The sequence below is a fragment of the Lipotes vexillifer genome, unplaced genomic scaffold, assembly GCF_000442215.2.
Source record: "Lipotes vexillifer unplaced genomic scaffold, Lipotes_vexillifer_v1.1 scaffold1, whole genome shotgun sequence".
Taxonomy (NCBI): domain Eukaryota; kingdom Metazoa; phylum Chordata; class Mammalia; order Artiodactyla; family Lipotidae; genus Lipotes; species Lipotes vexillifer.
This window is the reverse complement of record NW_006779068.1, coordinates 1,867,093-1,877,184: the sequence shown is the minus strand read 5'-3', so window position 1 is coordinate 1,877,184 and position 10,092 is coordinate 1,867,093. Positions and strand designations below refer to the sequence as shown.

General features: G+C 38.5%; 1 protein-coding gene across 1 annotated transcript in view; it reads left to right on the top strand.

Moving 5' to 3' along the window:
- The window catches only part of PKP2 (plakophilin 2), a 90,568-nt gene that overhangs the window by 2,826 nt on the left and 77,650 nt on the right, over nucleotides 1-10,092 (top strand). The gene's annotated exons all lie outside the window — the stretch shown is intronic.

Below are 10,092 nucleotides of genomic sequence, written 5' to 3'. Positions count from 1 at the left end.
GCAGGAATATTACACAGTTCACAGAATTGATATCGTAGATAGAACAAAGGGCACTGTCATGATGCTTCTGCTCCAATGCTTAGGGCAACTGCTTGAGTCCAACTAAGAAACAAAGTGTTTGAAATATTTTTATTGCAACAGGAGCTTCCCAACAAGCTGAAATACACTCAGCCTACACAGAAGTGCAAGCCAGGCAGAGAGATAAGGCAACAAACAACACCTACTTACTCTAAACCTCAGCTTTCTGAGACTCAAAGGGGAAATCAGCTTCAAAGGAATTTAGCGTTAACACACCATGGAACAATTACCAGGGGTGATTTGTGTATGTTGTTTAATTAAAGTTCTTTGAAAAGGTTTGGGGGCTCCTTATGGTTGTGAGTATTGTTTTTATTATTTCCGTATTACTATCCTGTCTCTAAAGTTGAAACAGACAGGCAGTTGTTGAAACAGTACTGGTCTGGAAAGAATCCTGTATCAACATAAATTCCGGGAAGAAATGACCCTGGTGTTAACTGCTGTTAGCTCCAGGGACCTGGAGAATTCTGAATTGTTGACATACCTGTAAGATTGAGGCAGCGGATAATCTGCTGAAAACAGAGATGAGATAAATGTGACTGATTTGTTGATAAATACCCTGCAAGGGTCTTTAAGCTGTCAACTTCTCTCTAATGCCTTTATATAAGTGAGTGGTTTTCATTGTAAATTACTCTAACTTTTGTTATTTTAGATTGTGTTGAACATTTTAAAATTGGCTGTAACTCTTGGGGGGGGGTGGTGGGGTGGGGTGGGGTGTGTGTGTGTGTGTGTGTGTGTGGGTGTGGAACAGAGGTGTATAGCAGCACTGTGAGATGAGTCTGTATTGTAGGAAATTTTAAAAAGTCTTTTATAAAAGTCACATAGAAGACATTTAAGAATTACAAGTACAGTATTAGCAAAGGGAAGAATTTTTAGTGTCCATATCCTATTTATTACATTTACTTTGAAAGTACTACTACTTTACTTATTACAACAGTTCCCCCTTGGGTGCCTGGGTAAGGAAGAAAGTCATGCTTTAAATTGTTGTATGTATACAATACTTATAAAACACAATGAACAATATCCTAATAAAATTTGCAGCTTCTTTGGAAATCAGCCAAACGCATGCTGTTTACTTAAATGGTTTTCCTGGCCAAGATGTTTTGAATATCTGTAATCAGAAGGAATTTTGGAGAAAAGACTGAAAATTGGCTAAGGTAGCAAAAAAGGCAATTAATAGGTATTATTTGTGGGGCAGAGGCCCGGGGTGGGGTGGGGGGGAGTTAGACATTGTTTAAATCCTGTATGAATTATTTGTTGCCAAAAAAAGGAATGCCAGGAATGAAGCAATTCTGGAAGTGAGGCGACTAGTCAGTCACTTAGAAAGCAGGAGAAATCAAGAGAGAAGGAAAAAAAGTTAGATGGTGGGGGGGCAGGGACATGGCCATGCTGCTGTGATTGTAAAATGTCAGTAATGCTACATGATTTAATGTACTTCCTTGTCTGCCAGTGTCTAGCAGATCAATTGCAATGACTTAAAAAAAAAGTGCTTTTTTTTTTTAGAAATTCTTCTGATAATAATGTCAAAGGAAATAGAATGTTAACAACATGGTGATTACAAAAAAATTAACTCCCCTCCCCGAGAAATGGTGAAAACACATCTTTTATGGATAAGGTCTTGAGTGAAGGCGTGAGTAGGGGTTCTTCAGAATCAATGGAAGTATTAACAGTGTTTGATTATAAAAGTACATTGCTCTATGTGTCCCAGATAAGGTGTAAGAAATTTCCTTAAGAGAAAACAACTGTTCACTTAGGCTTTTTAAAAGACTGCATTAATGTTATTTATGCCCTGTGTTAGTAAGTTCCAATCATGGGAACAGCTCACTTGAATTAGATATTCTAGGTATTTGTTGTTCACATTGGCTTATTCTCCTAATTGTTTTGGATATCAGCTTTAATTTTTTTCCTATGTGTTAAAATAAGGTCATACATATTTACTTTATTTTATCTTCAAATAGTCAACATTAATTTTATACTCATTGAATTTCTGGTCTGATCAATAGAAATTATTAAAAGCTTTATATTTTTCTTTTCTGAGAACAAGCATATTATTGGCAACCTATCTGTGATAATAATGTATAACAAATATGTTGCTAAAACCTCTGGAATTTATATATCAGACTTGATTAATATTGTCTGTAATAAGATCATTTGATACTATCTCAGATGACATTCAAGAATTTTAAGTTAGGGCTTCCCTGGTGGCGCAGTGGTTGAGAGTCCGCCTGCCGATGCAGGGCACACAGGTTCGCCCCCCGGTCTGGGAAGATCCCACATGCCGCGGAGCGGCTGGGCCCGTGAACCACGGCCGCTGAGCCTGAGTGTCCGGAGCCTGTGCTCCACAACGGGAGAGGCCACAACAGTGAGAGGCCCACATACCGCAAAAAAAAAAAAAAAAAAGAATTTTAAGTTATACAATTCTGAGTTAAATGTTGGACTCCAACTATTTTGTGCCAGTACACAAATGTATGAAGACATAAATACCATACTCCTTCTAGGGAAGTAAACAGTAAAAGGAGTGTTGCAAGTGGGAATAGACCCAATTAGTAGAAAACTTAATCTTTGTGCTAGAGTGAGCATCTCACTCCCCTGACTTATTAAGATAAGAACAATAAGCAGAATTTCAGGTCCTCTTATAATAGAATGATTGAAAAATCTATTGTGTATATTTTGTGTTATGCCATTAATGGTGATTGGATATAGGACATAAAAACAGTTGCTCTATTCTTACGTGCTTAAAGATGAGCTGCGGAGCCCAATCAATATGTAGACTTAAATGAAAAGGCATATTTAGAAAAAAGAATCTTGAGCATTTGAAAACACAGCTCACCATTACCATTAAAAGAATTCATATATTTGTTTTCTTGGAGTAATCAGCTTTAGGCTTAACAATATTAATTGGCCAAAGCATCATAATCAAAGTTCTGCAATTCCTTGATATCCAGAAGAAAATACTCTCATTAGAAGCTTAATAAATTATTCCCACTTTATCTTAAATCTCACTAATATGTTCACAGGATACGGGTGAGAATGATCACACCCGAATTATTGTATCTTGATTACCTTTTTCTTTGAAGGAGGAAAATAAATGGAAACTTTTCTTGACAGATCATAGGAACTTATAGAATACCAAAATATTGCAGATAAAACACAAGCCATACAGATAAGAGAATGACAGTAAATATATATTATGCAGATGTAGAATCAACCTTGCCACAACGAACATAGTCATCTTTTCTAATCACTTAGAGTCTGCCTGCATTTGGGGGAAAATTTTTTTTCTCTCTATATTCCCAGAATGATAGAGAAACAGTAGGAAATATTTGAGCACCTTCCATCCACTCCAAGACAAAAGCATACATGCAACTATCATCTTCACATTTTGGCTCCACTGTGGTAATCCACAGGATAGATGTAGGCCTGAAGGATTAAGTGCAAACTGAATGTGTATAACTAGGATATTTTTAATGTACAAGGAAATATTGACTAATCAACCATTAACTTGTCAAGGGCTGATGAAGGACTGTGCCAGAAATGGTAGTAAAAGATGTGATTCTTTATATCAAGAAGGTAAATCTGGCCTCACTCCAATTCATTCTTCACCTAGGTAGTAAACTCTAAAATCACAGCACATCATTTCCTGATTTAAATTACTTCGGTCTCTTGCTGTTCTCTACAGGAGTGAAATCCTTATTCAGCATGGCATTCCAAGTTCTCCATGCCTGCATCTTCTCAAACTTGGTCCTATCACCACTACTCCCACACCCAGCCAAACACCAGCGATTTATCTTGCTCGATTCCTATCCCTACCCCCTACTGCCCTCACTCCTCTCTCCCTTCTTTTGGCTGGGTTAACTCTTAAACGCCACTCAAAACTCAGTTCAGTTGTGCCCCTGTATAGGCAGCCGTCCCTCATCCATCCTGATCCAAGTTAAAGATTTGATCACTGTGATGCACACAAGATGTTTCAGTAGGGGAAAAGCATGAAAAAATGCAGGGGTTTTCTGAAAATACATTTGGCAGATTTGGTGGATTTAAAGAAGGGACAGCAGTTATGAATCAGTTGGGAGAGAAGAGGTTAGTACTGGCAAGTGAGGGGCAGTGGAAATATCGTCTTGAGTCATTACAAAAACCTATAGCAAGTTTTTTAAAGCAAAAAGTTCTTTAAATTCATCTTTTTTAACTGTTAGTTGCATCACTGTGAGTATAATGTGCTGTTTGTCATTGTGGTTCTAAAGTTTTACAAGTGATCATTATGAGGTGTCTCAGAAAATGAATTGGCAAGAATGCCAAAGTAAGGTGATAAATTATAGGAATTCATATAGATTTAGAAACTTCCAGGGTGTACCAACTTAGTGCTTTACTAGTGTGCTAAGTTACCAGTTTATAATCACAAATTTTATGATCACATATTCTGGCTACTCAAAATACATGATATAGACACCTGCAGTATAAAAGGGCCTTTTTTTTTTTAAAGGGCCTTTTAAATATGTGTTTTGTGGTTATCTAGAGCAGTAATTTGAGGATTACCCCAAAAATGTCATAAACTGATGTCATAAACTGCATAAGAGGCTCCTGAAAAATAAGGACTTCTGGTGGCTAGTTAGTATATTATTAGTGGGTGACAGCCATTGACTTAGTGACACAGTGGCACATGGAGTGTGTGGACCTTTTGCTAGGATTGTTGGTCTGTCCCTGGCATATCCAACTTTGTTTGAAGCTAGCTCTGCTCACCGCTGTACTACCAACACTGACTTCTGGCATATTCCACTTTGTAAGAACTCATAGCCAGTACTTTCCAACTGTACACTCAGTACACTGAGTTGTTCCTCATGGTTGATTATGTGAGCTTTCTTAACTGGTAAGTTACAGCACTGCACACTTTTTGTTAATTTTTCAATAATGCAAAACATTATTAGGCTTTGGTCTGCTTTAAAACAAATTTTCACCATAGTTTTTTAAGCCAACAAATTCCACTCCTCTTCCAGCCTGAGCAAGTGCTTACCTGAGTTGCACACAAGGTTGTAGAATTGCAGTTTGTGTGAATATCTGATCATTTTTCTTAGAAAGTAAAAACAGAAGAAGATAAAAGAAATATTTTTTTTAATGTTAAGTCCAGGAAAATGAATTCTATGTTATATGCCCACACAGGCAAAGGAAAATCCTTCACCAACTCAGGAGTCCTGTTGTATGGTTCTTGATGGGTCCTTAAATATTTTGTGTTTTCTTTTAAGTACCTACTTTTGTTAGTAAATTATTTTAAGGAGCCATTTAAATATGAATTGCTATACAAATTCCCTCTGATAAGTTTCAAGAGGTCACGTAGTTAAATCTTTTTAAGGTATATGGAGAAAGAGAGCTGTTGCTACCCAGAGGTTGCTGTGAAAAGACCAAATACAAGAAAGTGATAGCTTTTAGAGCTTTCAGACTTCCAGAATCTAATCTTTCCATCAAAAAGACCATTGTGAATCCACACAGTGAAGGCAACTGCTGTGATTGTGAGCACAATAAATTGTAACATTTAAATCAGTACTGGTAGTGAACACATACTGATTTCTATGCATACGTGTTTTCATGGGAATTTCTTATACCTCCATCTCTACACATTCTCCTTTTAAAGCTCAGTGTGAACCAAATCAGTTTTTCACCTATGCTCAGAGAGTGCTAGATGCTTGAAAGAAAAGATGCTTCTCTGAATGTGAATGCTACTCTCTTCTCTCTAATATAAGCAGGTTATTTAAAGGTCTTGTTTGTTTGTTTAGCAACTCTCTATCCTCTACTTACCATAAGGGAAGCTGTATTTTTAAACGTGCCCAGATACTGGTAATTGAGTCACAATAGAGGCTTGTCAATTTGATTTCATAACTATATTAAATTTAACCAATTGGGTAATAAAGCTGGTCACAAAAGCTACAAAGAACTAATTATGGAAATTAATTTTCTATTTTTAACCCTAACAATATTTCATTATTTTGGACAACACTTGCATAGACGACCAGAAATCAAGATATTTTCCCACAAACAGCTGCTTAGGGATCACATCATTCAGATTAACATTCAGAATTGGAAAGAGAGAAAATTACATTTCCCGTGAGGTCTGCACCTCTGCAGTCTTCTGAGCAATTTGGAATCCTTCCATCGAAACCAACCCCCCTCGTTCTCACCCTCCCACCCTGCCCCCACAATTGCTTTGACCTGAATTGCTTGTTATTTGAGGAGGATGGAGTTCTGTAACTGCATCCTTCATTTCCCTTAAAGTGGGCTCCATAGATGTCCACAGTGTTCTTAGAAGAAAAGGTTTGGATAATGTTGCCTGAGTCAGTATTATTAATAATTTGAAAGTCCCTAAAAATCATTACCTTCTTTAGGAGACAGCAAAAACACATTATGCAGTGTGTAAGTGAAATGAATGACCAGTCAAAACCACAAAATGATCATCCTCAGTGGCTGGGTCAATCAAAAATAACCAGAAAAAGCCAAATTCAGTACCCGAATCAAAACTCTTAGAAACAACACAGTGTAAATTAAAGCATGCAAACTATCCCTCTTTCTACAACAGATTAATTCATGAAACTGTGTGAAAAACAGATTTTGTGACCCAAATTCTATTTTTAAAACCGTATCTCATTTTTGCATGTTGCTTTACAATTTTAAAAGTATTTGAATGGGGCTTCCCTGGTGGCGCAGTGCTTGAGAGTCCGCCTGCCGATGCAGGAGACGCGGGTTCGTGCCCCGTTTCGGGAAGATCCCACATGCCGCGGAGCGGCTGGGCCCGTGAGCCATGGCCGCTGAGCCTGCGTGTCCGGAGCCTGTGCTCCGCAAATGGGAGAGGCCACAACAGTGAGAGGCCCGCATAACGCAAGAAAAAAAAAAAAAAGTATTTGAATGTATGCTTTCTCAGGTAAACCTCTCTCAGCAACTCTGTTAGTAGGTGGAATTATGGGAAATAAATCTAGGTGATTTGTCCAGACACACGGAAAGGAGTAGAGTTGGAGGCTCCAGACCAAGTCCACAGATTTCTTCAGCTTAGGGAAGATACCTACATACTTCTGTGATGTAAGCAAGCCCTTTGAAATATAGTCATGCTCTAATTTTCCATGTTAGAAAATATGGATTTTTATGTTGGATTTATTTAAAGCAGTATGTGCCTGTATGTATAATATGTTTTTGTTGCTTTCTTATTTCTGTTTTTGGAGAAGGGCATGGCTGAATTATTTTATATGTTTAACTATCATATTATTATTTGTTTTATTCTCCGATTGAACAGAAAATAATGACTTGCCTTAAAGAGATTGGTTTCCATTCTGATTAATATTTATTTTTTAATTTTACCCAGTTCAAAATTTCTTTAAAATCTTAGAACACAGCTGCTAATTCATTAATCCACTATACTGATCTCAAACTCAACGACTGCCTAGGCAAATTAATCTGCGTTATTTGTTGTTTAAGATTGGCGTTTTAACCAGAGAAACCATCTATTGAGCCATCCTGCAGGTTGACTATCAGGAGTCACAACTTTCCTTGAACAGGAAGAGAGTCTGGTTTAAAGATCTAATCTGATTTTATTCCCTGTTACCAACTACCCTGTAGTTATTTTGGGAACCAGTAAATCCGTCTCAATTCTTTCATCTGAAAACTGAAGGAGAAGCTTCCTTATAAGGATTTATGTCAGCAAATAAAGAACTTTTACAGAGTATTTGGAGTTGCCCAGGTAAAGGTTCTAGAGGAAAGAGAATGACATTTTTGGTTCTCATTAAAAAAAAAACTATGATAATAATAATCTCTCCAGGGTTTTAATAAATGGCAATTTCAGAAGAGCCACAGTGCAGTCAAATAGTAGAGATCAGTGGAGAGGATGAGCCCAGAGTTCAAACCCGATATTAAATCTCTTCACAATTTGAAGCAAGTAATTTGTTTCCCTCTTTTTTAAGGGACATGCCAATAGCTAACTCTGCATCACAAAGTATTGAAAAATAAAATAATTTGAGCTCCTCAAAGAAAAGTAGTATTGAAGTGTAAGGAGTTACTTTAAAAAGCCTTACCAGCCTCAGCAACAACGTGAGTTAAAGAATGTAAACTAAACATTTAGCCTCCCTTCCCACACCAGCAGGACCCTTGCAGCCCTGCCTCCCTGATAGCCCTGGGTGGGGGTGGGTGTGAGAGAAGGAACAGTGGGGCCCGAGTTGGGGACTACCGACAGCCTGGGCAGCCTCAGCAGGAGCCTCAGGCAGGCATTGAGAGCTAGTACTTAAGCCTCTCACAGCTTTTGCTCTGGGGTCGGACGGAAGATTCCTTTCCCTTATTCAATGTCCAGGTTCCAGGCATCCTCTGTCATTGAAGTTAAAAATTAAGGGGCTGCCTGACCTTTTGCTAACCCTTGAGAAGAAATCAGGCCCCTGGAAACAGGAGAAGACTGGCTTAACTCAACTCTCTTGGTCTTTAGGGTGACAGTTACAAGCCTGCAGCTGCCTCCCCCAGGACCCCTTGAGGCCTGAAACTTGTTTACCAGCCAGATTATTTGACTCCAGGAAGTAAGACACATATACAAACATAATTTGAGATGGATTCATACTTTTTAGCTCTCTGGCAACAGCACTCTTCATTCCCCCTCTACCTCAAAATAACTTGTGAAAGTATTGTCAGTTAGACTCTATAACAATATTGGAAAAGTATGTTGCTATGTTCCAATTGTACTGGAAAGGGTCTACCTGTGTTGTTCTTTTCCCAACATCTTTCACAAGTCTCTCAATCCTGCAAGAGTTAATTGAGTATTTTATTTTTTCCTCTGATTTCTAAAAGAATGCTACGTGACAGAGTAATTTTGGTTAAAGGTAGGGACCTAGAAATTACCTAGGTTTTAGAGATCTTTTATTATTTTGATTAGGCTTTTTTTTTTGTAGGGCAGTGGGAGATCGCAAAAGAACAAACAAAAAGCTGGGAGCTTTTTAAGCTCAAAGAGGAGCATTTTAAGACTTGCCTCAGTTGAGAGTCCCTGCAGGCCCCACAGAGCTGAGCAGGAAGGGCTGCCTCCTGTGCAGTGTCTGCAAAAAAGAGCTGACTTGTTATACCCCAAACTAAGAACTAGCCGGCAATTCGTTTGTGGTGTACAAGTTAATTCTCTCTCCTGCCTAACTCTCATGTTGCCAAATGCCTCAGGCCCAGGGTTGGCATTTTTCAAGCTGACCCATGTTTTCTTTGACCACACCACCCATTATATTTATTGCCTTCACCTACATCCACTCAGGAAGCTTCAGAGTTTCTGCCTTGGGTATTCCTCTGACTTACCGAACTGTTAACTGTAATTAACATTTTTAGATTTTTGTGAAAATCTCTCTCCTTTCTTCTCTTTTCTCAAAAAAATATTTTTTAAATAAATATTTTTAATTTTAATTCAACTTTTAGTTTGAAAAGCTTGTGGAGAATGTTGTCATAACCTGCAATCATTTGCCATATCCAAGGGTCCTGTTAATAACTTAGCACTTAAAAAACACTAATGTAAATCTAGTACTTGTCATTGACCTTAATTTTTTTTTTTTTTTTATTCTAGACAAACCTATAGTGTGAAATAATGGCTTCCTGCTTTCTAATCCTCTTACATCTTATTTATTTTTCTTTTCTCTTTGTGTCAGCTAGGACCTCCCAGACCGGGGCACGAACCCGCGTCCCCTGCATCGGCAGGCGGACTCTCAACCACTGCGCCACCAGGGAAGCCCCGACCTTAATTTTTTAAATAAATTTATTCATTTATTTTTGGCTGCGTTGGGTCTTCGTTTCTGCACATGGGCTTTCTCTAGTTGTGGCAAGTGGGGTCTACTCTTAATTGCAGTGCGTGGGCTTCTTATTGCAGTGGCTTCTTTTGTTGCAGAGCATGGGCTCTAGGAGCAAGGGCTTCAGTAGTTGTAGCTCGAAGGCTCCAGAGCGCAGGCTCAGTAGTTGTGGCACACAGGCTTAGTTGCTCCATGGCATGTGGGATCTTCCCGAACCAGGGCTCAAACCCGTGTCCCCTGCATTGGCAGG